The following is a 14,911-nucleotide window of genomic DNA, read 5'->3' as shown; positions in this document are numbered from 1 at the left end:
AACGTCCACCAACAATGTTTAACACCTGGTAACATACAGGTTACGACACACCTCAGGGACAGAAATGTCAACCAACAATGTTTAACACCTGGTAACATACAGGTTACGACACACCTCAGGGACAGAAATGTCAAACAACAATGTTAACACCTGGTAACATACAGGTTACGACACACCTCAGGGACAGAAATGTCAACAACAATGTTTAACACCTGGTAACATACAGGTTACGTCACACCTCAGGGACAGAAATGTCAAACAACAATGTTAACACCTGGTAACATACAGGTTACGAACACACCTCAGGGACAGAAACTTCCACCAACAATGTTTAACACCTGGTAACATACAGGTTACGTCACACCTCAGGGACAGAACTGTCCACCAACAATGTTTAACACCTGGTAACATACAGGTTACGTCACACCTCAGGGACAGAAATGTCCACCAACAATGTTTAACACCTGGTAACATACAGGTTACGACACACCTCAGGGACAGAAATGTCAACAACAATGTTTAACACCTGGTAACATACAGGTTACGACACACCTCAGGGACAGAAATGTCCAACAACAATGTTTAACACCTGGTAACATACAGGTTACGACACACCTCAGGGACAGAAATGTCCACCAACAATGTTTAACACCTGGTAACATACAGGTTACGTCACACCTCAGGGACAGAAATGTCCACCAACAATGTTTAACACCTGGTAACATACAGGTTACGACACACCTCAGGGACAGAAATGTCCACCAACAATGTTTAACACCTGGTAACATACAGGTTACGTCACACCTCAGGGACAGAAATGTCCACCAACAATGTTTAACACCTGGTAACATACAGGTTACGACACACCTCAGGGACAGAAATGTCCAACAACAATGTTTAACACCTGGTAACATACAGGTTACGACACACCTCAGGGACAGAACTGTCAACCAACAATGTTTAACACCTGGTAACATACAGGTTACGTCACACCTCAGGGACAGAAATGTCAAACAACAATGTTTAACACCTGGTAACATACAGGTTACGACACACCTCAGGGACAGAAATGTCAAACAACAATGTTTAACACCTGGTAACATACAGGTTACGACACACCTCAGGGACAGAACTGTCCACCAACAATGTTTAACACCTGGTAACATACAGGTTACGTACACACCTCAGGGACAGAACTGTCAACCAACAATGTTTAACACCTGGTAACATACAGGTTACGTCACACCTCAGGGACAGAAATGTCCACCAACAATGTTTAACACCTGGTAACATACAGGTTACGATCACACCTCAGGGACAGAAATGTCCAACAACAATGTTTAACACCTGGTAACATACAGGTTACGTACACACCTCAGGGACAGAAATGTCAAACAACAATGTTTAACACCTGGTAACATACAGGTTACGTACACACCTCAGGGACAGAAATGTCCACCAACAATGTTTAACACCTGGTAACATACAGGTTACGTACACACCTCAGGGACAGAAATGTCAAACAACAATGTTTAACACCTGGTAACATACAGGTTACGTCACACCTCAGGGACAGAAATGTCAAACAACAATGTTTAACACCTGGTAACATACAGGTTACGTCACACCTCAGGGACAGAAATGTCCACCAACAATGTTTAACACCTGGTAACATACAGGTTACGACACACCTCAGGGACAGAACTGTCCACCAACAATGTTTAACACCTGGTAACATACAGGTTACGACACACCTCAGGGACAGAAATGTCCACCAACAATGTTTAACACTTGGTAACATACAGGTTACGTCACACCTCAGGGACAGAAATGTCAACCAACAATGTTTAACACCTGGTAACATACAGGTTACGACACACCTCAGGGACAGAACTGTCAACCAACAATGTTTAACACTTGGGTAACATACAGGTTACGTCACAACCTCAGGGACAGAAATGTCCACCAACAATGTTTAACACTTGGTAACATACAGGTACGTCACACCTCAGGGACAGAGAATGTCAACAACATGTTTTAACACCTGGTAACATACAGGTTACGTCACACCTCTGGGACAGAACTGTCAAACAACAATGTTTAACACCTGGGGTAATCATACAGTTACGTACACACCTCAGGGACAGAAATGTCCACCAACAATGTTTAACACTTGGTAACATACCGGTTAGCGGACACACCCTCAGGGACAGAACTGTCCACCAACAATGTTTAACACGTGGTAACATACAGGTTACGTACACACCTTCAGGGACAGAAAACTGTCCACCAACAATACGACACACCTCAGGACAGAAATGTCCACCAACAATGTTTAACACTTGGTAACATACAGGTTACGTCACACCTCAGGGACAGAAATGTCCACCAACAATGTTTAACACTTGGTAACATACAGGTTACGTCACACCTCAGGGACAGAAATGTCCACCAACAATGTTTAACACCTGGTAACATACAGGTTACGACACACCTCAGGGACAGAAATGTCAAACAACAATGTTTAACACTTGGTAACATACAGGTTACGACACACCTCAGGGACAGAAATGTCCACCAACAATGTTTAACACTTGGTAACATACAGGTTACGTCACACCTCAGGGACAGAAATGTCCACCAACAATGTTTAACACTTGGTAACATACAGGTTACGTCACACCTCAGGGACAGAAATGTCCACCAACAATGTTTAACACCTGGTAACATACAGGTTACGTACACACCTCAGGGACAGAAATGTCCAAACAACAATGTTTAACACCTGGTAACATACAGGTTACGACACACCTCAGGGACAGAAATGTCAACCAACAATGTTTAACACCTGGTAACATACAGGTTACGACACACCTCAGGGACAGAACTGTCAAACAACAATGTTTAACACCTGGTAACATACAGGTTACGTACACACCTCAGGGACAGAACTGTCCACCAACAATGTTTAACACCTGGTAACATACAGGTTACGTACACACCTCAGGGACAGAAATGTCCACCAACAATGTTTAACACCTGGTAACATACAGGTTACGGACACACCTCAGGGACAGAAATGTCAAACAACAATGTTTAACACCTGGTAACATACAGGTTACGACACACCTCAGGGACAGAAATGTCCACCAACAATGTTTAACACCTGGTAACATACAGGTTACGTCACACCTCAGGGACAGAAATGTCCACCAACAATGTTTAACACCTGGTAACATACAGGTTACGACACACCTCAGGGACAGAAATGTCAAACAACAATGTTTAACACCTGGTAACATACAGGTTACGTCACACCTCAGGGACAGAAATGTCCAACAACAATGTTTAACACCTGGTAACATACAGGTACGTCACACCTCAGGGACAGAAATGTCCACCAACAATGTTTAACACCTGGTAACATACAGGTTACGTCACACCTCAGGGACAGAAATGTCCACCAACAATGTTTAACACCTGGTAACATACAGGTTACGACACACCTCAGGGACAGAAATGTCAAACAACAATGTTTAACACCTGGTAACATACAGGTTACGACACACCTCAGGGACAGAAATGTCAAACAACAATGTTTAACACCTGGTAACATACAGGTTACGACACACCTCAGGGACAGAAATGTCAAACAACAATGTTTAACACCTGGTAACATACAGGTTACGACACACCTCAGGGACAGAAATGTCACAACCAATGTTTAACACCTGGTAACATACAGGTTACGTCACACCTCAGGGACAGAAATGCAAAATGTCACACCTGGTAACCTACAGGTTATGTCACACCTCAGGGACAGAAACGCCACCAACAATGTTAATAACACCTGGTAACATACAGGTTACGACACACCTCAGGGACAGACACGTCCACCAACAATGTTTAACACCTGGTAACATACAGGTACGACACACCTCAGGGACAGAATGTCCACCAACAATGTTTAACACCTGGTAACATACAGGTTACGTCACACCTCAGGGACAGAAATGTCAAACAACAATGTATTAACACTTGGGTAACATACAGGTTACGTCACACCTCAGGGACAGAAATGTCAACAACAATGTTTAACACCTGGTAACATACAGGTTACGACACACCTCAGGGACAGAGACGTCACCCAACAATGTTTAACACCTGTAACATACAGGTACGACACACCTCAGGGACAGAACTGTCCACCAACAATGTTTAACACCTGGTAACATACAGGTTACGACACACCTCAGGGACAGAAATGTCCACCAACAATGTTTAACACCTGGTAACATACAGGTTACGACACACCTCAGGGACAGAAATGTCCACCAACAATGTTTAACACCTGGTAACATACAGGTTACGTCACACCTCAGGGACAGAAATGTCCAACCAACAATGTTTAACACCTGGTAACATACAGGTTACGACACACCTCAGGGACAGAAATGTCCACCAACAATGTTTAACACCTGGTAACATACAGGTTACGTCACACCTCAGGGACAGAAATGTCCACCAACAATGTTTAACACCTGGTAACATACAGGTTACGTCACACCTCAGGGACAGAAATGTCAAACAACAATGTTTAACACCTGGTAACATACAGGTTACGACACACCTCAGGGACAGAAATGTCAAACAACAATGTTTAACACCTGGTAACATACAGGTTACGACACACCTCAGGGACAGAAACGTCCACCAACAATGTTTAACACCTGGTAACATACAGGTTACGACACACCTCAGGGACAGAAATGTCCACCAACAATGTTTAACACCTGGTAACATACAGGTTACGACACACCTCAGGGACAGAAATGTCCACCAACAATGTTTAACACCTGGTAACATACAGGTTACGACACACCTCAGGGACAGAAATGTCAAACAACAATGTTTAACACCTGGTAACATACAGGTTACGTCACACCTCAGGGACAGAAATGTCCACCAACAATGTTTAACACCTGGTAACATACAGGTTACGACACACCTCAGGGACAGAAATGTCAAACAACAATGTTTAACACCTGGTAACATACAGGTACGACACACCTCAGGGACAGAAATGTCAAACAACAATGTTTAACACCTGGTAACATACAGGTTACGACACACCTCAGGGACAGAAATGTCAAACAACAATGTTTAACACCTGGTAACATACAGGTTACGACACACCTCAGGGACAGAAACGTCCACCAACAATGTTTAACACCTGGTAACATACAGGTTACGTCACACCTCAGGGACAGAAACGTCCACCAACAATGTTTAACACCTGGTAACATACAGGTTACGTCACACCTCAGGGACAGAAATGTCCACCAACAATGTTTAACACCTGGTAACATACAGGTTACGACACACCTCAGGGACAGAACTATCAAACAACAATGTTTAACACCTGGTAACATACAGGTTACGACACACCTCAGGGACAGACACGTCCAACAACAATGTTTAACACCTGGTAACATACAGGTTACGTCACACCTCAGGGACAGAAATGTCCACCAACAATGTTTAACACCTGGTAACATACAGGTTACGTCACACCTCAGGGACAAAAATGTCAAACAACAATGTTTAACACCTGGTAACATACAGGTTACGTCACACCTCAGGGACAGAACTGTCAAACAACAATGTTTAACACTTGGTAACATACAGGTTACGACACACCTCAGGGACAGAAACGTCCACCAACAATGTTTAACACCTGGTAACATACAGGTTACGACACACCTCAGGGACAGAAATGTCAAACAACAATGTTTAACACCTGGTAACATACAGGTTACGTCACACATCAGGGACAGAAATGTCAAACAACAATGTTTAACACCTGGTAACATACAGGTTACGTCACACCTCAGGGACAGAAATGTCCACCAACAATGTTTAACACCTGGTAACATACAGGTTACGTCACACCTCAGGGACAGAAATGTCAAACAACAATGTTTAACACCTGGTAACATACAGGTTACGTCACACCTCAGGGACAGAAATGTCCACCAACAATGTTTAACACCTGGTAACATACAGGTTACGACACACCTCAGGGACAGAAATGTCAAACAACAATGTTTAACACCTGGTAACATACAGGTTACGACACACCTCAGGGACAGACACGTCCACCAACAATGTTTAACATCTGGTAACATACAGGTTACGTCACACCTCAGGGACAGAGACGTCCACCAACAATGTTTAACACCTGGTAACATACAGGTACGACACACCTCAGGGACAGAAATGTCCACCAACAATGTTTAACACCTGGTAACATACAGGTTACGTCACACCTCAGGGACAGAACTGTCAAACAACAATGTTTAACACCTGGTAACATACAGGTTACGACACACCTCAGGGACAGAAATGTCAAACAACAATGTTTAACACCTGGTAACATACAGGTTACGTCACACCTCAGGGACAGAAATGTCAAACAACAATGTTTAACACCTGGTAACATACAGGTACGACACACCTCAGGGACAGAAATGTCAAACAACAATGTTTAACACCTGGTAACATACAGGTTACGACACACCTCAGGGACAGAAATGTCAAACAACAATGTTTAACACCTGGTAACATACAGGTTACGTCACACCTCAGGGACAGAAATGTCAAACAACAATGTTTAACACCTGGTAACATACAGGTTACGTCACACCTCAGGGACAGAAATGTCAACCAACAATGTTTAACACCTGGTAACATACAGGTTACGTCACACCTCAGGGACAGAAACGTCCACCAACAATGTTTAACACCTGGTAACATACAGGTTACGACACACCTCAGGGACAGACACGTCCACCAACAATGTTTAACACCTGGTAACATACAGGTTACGACACACCTCAGGGACAGAAATGTCCACCAACAATGTTTAACACCTGGTAACATACAGGTTACGTCACACCTCAGGGACAGAAATGTCAAACAACAATGTTTAACACCTGGTAACATACAGGTTACGTCACACCTCAGGGACAGAAATGTCCACCAACAATGTTTAACACCTGGTAACATACAGGTTACGACACACCTCAGGGACAGAGACGTCCACCAACAATGTTTAACACCTGGTAACATACAGGTACGACACACCTCAGGGACAGAGACGTCCACCAACAATGTTTAACACCTGGTAACATACAGGTTACGACACACCTCAGGGACAGAAATGTCAAACAACAATGTTTAACACCTGGTAACATACAGGTTACGACACACCTCAGGGACAGAAATGTCCACCAACAATGTTTAACACCTGGTAACATACAGGTTACGTCACACCTCAGGGACAGAAACGTCAACAACAATGTTTAACACCTGGTAACATACAGGTTACGACACACCTCAGGGACAGAAATGTCCACCAACAATGTTTAACACCTGGTAACATACAGGTTACGTCACACCTCAGGGACAGAAATGTCCACCAACAATGTTTAACACCTGGTAACATACAGGTTACGTCACACCTCAGGGACAGAAATGTCAAACAACAATGTTTAACACCTGGTAACATACAGGTTACGACACACCTCAGGGACAGAACTGTCAAACAACAATGTTTAACACCTGGTAACATACAGGTTACGACACACCTCAGGGACAGAAACGTCCACCAACAATGTTTAACACCTGGTAACATACAGGTTACGACACACCTCAGGGACAGAAATGTCCACCAACAATGTTTAACACCTGGTAACATACAGGTTACGACACACCTCAGGGACAGAAATGTCCACCAACAATGTTTAACACCTGGTAACATACAGGTTACGACACACCTCAGGGACAGAAATGTCAAACAACAATGTTTAACACCTGGTAACATACAGGTTACGTCACACCTCAGGGACAGAAACGTCCACCAACAATGTTTAACACCTGGTAACATACAGGTTACGACACACCTCAGGGACAGAAATGTCAAACAACAATGTTTAACATCTGGTAACATACAGGTTACGACACACCTCAGGGACAGAAATGTCAAACAACAATGTTTAACACCTGGTAACATACAGGTTACGACACACCTCAGGGACAGAAATGTCAAACAACAATGTTTAACACCTGGTAACATACAGGTTACGACACACCTCAGGGACAGAAACGTCAAACAACAATGTTTAACACCTGGTAACATACAGGTTACGTCACACCTCAGGGACAGAAACGTCCACCAACAATGTTTAACACCTGGTAACATACAGGTTACGTCACACCTCAGGGACAGAAATGTCCACCAACAATGTTTAACACCTGGTAACATACAGGTTACGACACACCTCAGGGACAGAACTATCAAACAACAATGTTTAACACCTGGTAACATACAGGTTACGACACACCTCAGGGACAGACACGTCAAACAACAATGTTTAACACCTGGTAACATACAGGTTACGTCACACCTCAGGGACAGAAATGTCCACCAACAATGTTTAACACCTGGTAACATACAGGTTACGACACACCTCAGGGACAGACACGTCCACCAACAATGTTTAACACCTGGTAACATACAGGTACGACACACCTCAGGGACAGAAATGTCAAACAACAATGTTTAACACCTGGTAACATACAGGTTACGACACACCTCAGGGACAGAAATGTCCACCAACAATGTTTAACACCTGGTAACATACAGGTTACGACACACCTCAGGGACAGACACTGTCCACCAACAATGTTTAACACCTGGTAACATACAGGTCACGTCACCCCTCAGGGACATAACGTCCACCAACAATGTTTAACACCTGGTAACATACAGGTTACGACACACCTCAGGGACAGAAATGTCAAACAACAATGTTTAACACCTGGTAACATACAGGTTACGTCACACCTCAGGGACAGAAATGTCAAACAACAATGTTTAACACCTGGTAACATACAGGTTACGTCACACCTCAGGGACAGAAATGTCAAACAACAATGTTTAACACCTGGTAACATACAGGTTACGTCACACCTCAGGGACAGAAATGTCAAACAACAATGTTTAACACCTGGTAACATACAGGTTACGACACACCTCAGGGACAGAAACGTCCACCAACAATGTTTAACACCTGGTAACATACAGGTTACGTCACACCTCAGGGACAGAAACGTCCACCAACAATGTTTAACACCTGGTAACATACAGGTTACGACACACCTCAGGGACAGAAACTGTCAAACAACAATGTTTAACACCTGGTAACATACAGGTTACGACACACCTCAGGGACAGAAATGTCAAACAACAATGTTTAACACCTGGTAACATACAGGTTACGACACACCTCAGGGACAGAAATGTCAAACAACAATGTTTAACACCTGGTAACATACAGGTTACGTCACACCTCAGGGACAGAAATGTCAAACAACAATGTTTAACACCTGGTAACATACAGGTTACGACACACCTCAGGGACAGAAATGTCAAACAACAATGTTTAACACCTGGTAACATACAGGTTACGACACACCTCAGGGACAGAAATGTCAAACAACAATGTTTAACACCTGGTAACATACAGGTTACGTCACACCTCAGGGACTTACGTCCACCAACAATGTTTAACACCTGGTAACATACAGGTTACGACACACCTCAGGGACAGAACTGTCCACCAACAATGTTTAACACCTGGTAACATACATGTTACGTCACACCTCAGGGACAGAAATGTCAAACAACAATGTTTAACACCTGGTAACATACAGGTTACGACACACCTCAGGGACAGACACGTCCACCAACAATGTTTAACACCTGGTAACATACAGGTTACGTCACACCTCAGGGACAGACACGTCCACCAACAATGTTTAACACCTGGTAACATACAGGTTACGTCACACCTCAGGGACAGAAACGTCCACCAACAATGTTTAACACCTGGTAACATACAGGTTACGACACACCTCAGGGACAGAAACTGTCCACCAACAATGTTTAACACCTGGTAACATACAGGTTACGTCACACCTCAGGGACAGAAATGTCCACCAACAATGTTTAACACCTGGTAACATACAGGTTACGTCACACCTCAGGGACAGAACTGTCCACCAACAATGTTTAACACCTGGTAACATACAGGTTACGTCACACCTCAGGGACAGAAATGTCCACCAACAATGTTTAACACCTGGTAACATACAGGTTACGTCACACCTCAGGGACAGAAATGTCCACCAACAATAGTTAACACCTGGTAACATACAGGTTACGACACACCTCAGGGACAGACACGTCCACCAACAATGTTTAACACCTGATAACATACAGGTTACGTCACACCTCAGGGACAGAAATGTCAAACAACAATGTTTAACACCTGATAACATACAGGTTACGTCACACCTCAGGGACAGAAATGTCAAACAACAATGTTTAACACCTGGTAACATACAGGTTACGACACACCTCAGGGACAGAAACGTCCACCAACAATGTTTAACACCTGGTAACATACAGGTTACGACACACCTCAGGGACAGAACTGTCCACCAACAATGTTTAACACCTGGTAACATACAGGTTACGACACACCTCAGGGACAGAAATGTCAAACAACAATGTTTAACACCTGGTAACATACAGGTTACGACACACCTCAGGGACAGAAATGTCAAACAACAATAGTTAACACCTGGTAACATACAGGTTACGACACACCTCAGGGACAGAAATGTCCACCAACAATGTTTAACACCTGGTAACATACAGGTTACGTCACACCTCAGGGACAGAAATGTCCACCAACAATGTTTAACACCTGGTAACATACAGGTTACGACACACCTCAGGGACAGAAATGTCCACCAACAATGTTTAACACCTGGTAACATACAGGTTACGTCACACCTCAGGGACAGAAATGTCAACCAACAATGTTTAACACCTGGTAACATACAGGTTACGTCACACCTCAGGGACAGAAACGTCAAACAACAATGTTTAACACCTGGTAACATACAGGTTATGTCACACCTCAGGGACAGACACGTCCACCAACAATGTTTAACACCTGGTAACATACAGGTTACGACACACCTCAGGGACAGAAATGTCCACCAACAATGTTTAACACCTGGTAACATACAGGTTACGTCACACCTCAGGGACAGAAATGTCAAACAACAATGTTGAACACCTGGTAACATACAGGTTACGTCACACCTCAGGGACAGAAACGTCCACCAACAATGTTTAACACCTGGTAACATACAGGTTACGACACACCTCAGGGACAGACACGTCCACCAACAATGTTTAACACCTGGTAACATACAGGTACGACACACCTCAGGGACAGAAATGTCCACCAACAATGTTTAACACCTGGTAACATACAGGTTACGTCACACCTCAGGGACAGAAATGTCAAACAACAATGTTTAACACCTGGTAACATACAGGTTACGTCACACCTCAGGGACAGAAATGTCCACCAACAATGTTTAACACCTGGTAACATACAGGTTACGACACACCTCAGGGACAGAGACGTCCACCAACAATGTTTAACACCTGGTAACATACAGGTACGACACACCTCAGGGACAGAGACGTCCACCAACAATGTTTAACACCTGGTAACATACAGGTTACGACACACCTCAGGGACAGAAATGTCAAACAACAATGTTTAACACCTGGTAACATACAGGTTACGACACACCTCAGGGACAGAAATGTCCACCAACAATGTTTAACACCTGATAACATACAGGTTACGTCACACCTCAGGGACAGAAACGTCAAACAACAATGTTTAACACCTGGTAACATACAGGTTACGACACACCTCAGGGACAGAAATGTCCACCAACAATGTTTAACACCTGGTAACATACAGGTTACGTCACACCTCAGGGACAGAAATGTCCACCAACAATGTTTAACACCTGGTAACATACAGGTTACGTCACACCTCAGGGACAGAAATGTCAAACAACAATGTTTAACACCTGGTAACATACAGGTTACGACACACCTCAGGGACAGAAACGTCAAACAACAATGTTTAACACCTGGTAACATACATGTTACGACACACCTCAGGGACAGAAACGTCCACCAACAATAGTTAACACCTGGTAACATACAGGTTACGACACACCTCAGGGACAGAAATGTCCACCAACAATGTTTAACACCTGGTAACATACAGGTTACGACACACCTCAGGGACAGAAATGTCCACCAACAATGTTTAACACCTGGTAACATACAGGTTACGACACACCTCAGGGACAGAAATGTCAAACAACAATGTTTAACACCTGGTAACATACAGGTTACGTCACACCTCAGGGACAGAAACGTCCACCAACAATGTTTAACACCTGGTAACATACAGGTTACGACACACCTCAGGGACAGAAATGTCAAACAACAATGTTTAACATCTGGTAACATACAGGTACGACACACCTCAGGGACAGAAATGTCAAACAACAATGTTTAACACCTGGTAACATACAGGTTACGACACACCTCAGGGACAGAAATGTCAAACAACAATGTTTAACACCTGGTAACATACAGGTTACGACACACCTCAGGGACAGAAACGTCAAACAACAATGTTTAACACCTGGTAACATACAGGTTACGTCACACCTCAGGGACAGAAACGTCCACCAACAATGTTTAACACCTGGTAACATACAGGTTACGTCACACCTCAGGGACAGAAATGTCCACCAACAATGTTTAACACCTGGTAACATACAGGTTACGACACACCTCAGGGACAGAACTGTCAAACAACAATGTTTAACACCTGGTAACATACAGGTTACGACACACCTCAGGGACAGACACGTCCACCAACAATGTTTAACACCTGGTAACATACAGGTTACGTCACACCTCAGGGACAGAAATGTCCACCAACAATGTTTAACACCTGGTAACATACAGGTTACGACACACCTCAGGGACAGACACGTCCACCAACAATGTTTAACACCTGGTAACATACAGGTACGACACACCTCAGGGACAGAAATGTCAAACAACAATGTTTAACACCTGGTAACATACAGGTTACGACACACCTCAGGGACAGAAATGTCCACCAACAATGTTTAACACCTGGTAACATACAGGTTACGACACACCTCAGGGACAGACACGTCCACCAACAATGTTTAACACCTGGTAACATACAGGTTACGTCACACCTCAGGGACTTACGTCCACCAACAATTTTTAACACCTGGTAACATACAGGTTACGACACACCTCAGGGACAGAAATGTCAAACAACAATGTTTAACACCTGGTAACATACAGGTTACGTCACACCTCAGGGACAGAAACGTCCACCAACAATGTTTAACACCTGGTAACATACAGGTTACGTCACACCTCAGGGACAGAAATGTCAAACAACAATGTTTAACACCTGGTAACATACAGGTTACGTCACACCTCAGGGACAGAAATGTCAAACAACAATGTTTAACACCTGGTAACATACAGGTTACGTCACACCTCAGGGACAGAAACGTCCACCAACAATGTTTAACACCTGGTAACATACAGGTTACGACACACCTCAGGGACAGAAATGTCAAACAACAATGTTTAACACCTGGTAACATACAGGTTACGTCACACCTCAGGGACAGACACGTCCACCAACAATGTTTAACACCTGGTAACATACAGGTACGACACACCTCAAGGACAGAAATGTCAAACAACAATGTTTAACACCTGGTAACATACAGGTTACGACACACCTCAGGGACAGAAATGTCAAACAACAATGTTTAACATCTGGTAACATACAGGTTACGACACACCTCAGGGACAGAAATGTCAAACAACAATGTTTAACACCTGGTAACATACAGGTTACGTCACACCTCAGGGACAGAAATGTCAAACAACAATGTTTAACACCTGGTAACATACAGGTACGACACACCTCAGGGACAGACACGTCCACCAACAATGTTTAACATCTGGTAACATACAGGTTACGACACACCTCAGGGACAGAAATGTCAAACAACAATGTTTAACACCTGGTAACATACAGGTTACGACACACCTCAGGGACAGAAACGTCCACCAACAATGTTTAACACCTGGTAACATACAGGTACGACACACCTCAGGGACAGACACGTCCACCAACAATGTTTAACATCTGGTAACATACAGGTTACGACACACCTCAGGGACAGAAATGTCCACCAACAATGTTTAACACCTGGTAACATACAGGTTACGACACACCTCAGGGACAGAAACGTCCACCAACAATGTTTAACACCTGGTAACATACAGGTTACGACACACCTCAGGGACAGAAACGTCCACCAACAATGTTTAACACCTGGTAACATACAGGTTACGACACACCTCAGGGACAGAAACTGTCAACAACAATGTTTAACACCTGGTAACATACAGGTTACGTACACACCTCAGGGACAGAAATGTCAAACAACAATGTTTAACACCTGGTAACATACAGGTTACGACACACCTCAGGGACAGAAACGTCCACCAACAATGTTTAACACCTGGTAACATACAGGTTACGACACACCTCAGGGACAGAAACGTCCACCAACAATGTTTAACACCTGGTAACATACAGGTTACGTCACACCTCAGGGACAGAAATGTCAAACAACAATGTTTAACACCTGGTAACATACAGGTTACGACACACCTCAGGGACAGAAATGTCAAACAACAATGTTTAACACCTGGTAACATACAGGTTACGACACACCTCAGGGACAGAAATGTCAAACAACAATAGTTAACACCTGGTAACATACAGGTTACGTCACATCTCAGGGACAGAAATGTCAAACAACA

Source organism: Pecten maximus, chromosome 15, assembly GCF_902652985.1.
Source record: "Pecten maximus chromosome 15, xPecMax1.1, whole genome shotgun sequence".
Classification (NCBI taxonomy): Eukaryota; Metazoa; Mollusca; class Bivalvia; order Pectinida; family Pectinidae; genus Pecten; species Pecten maximus.
The sequence above is the reverse complement of the archived record's forward strand: the minus strand, read 5'-3'. Positions refer to the sequence as shown.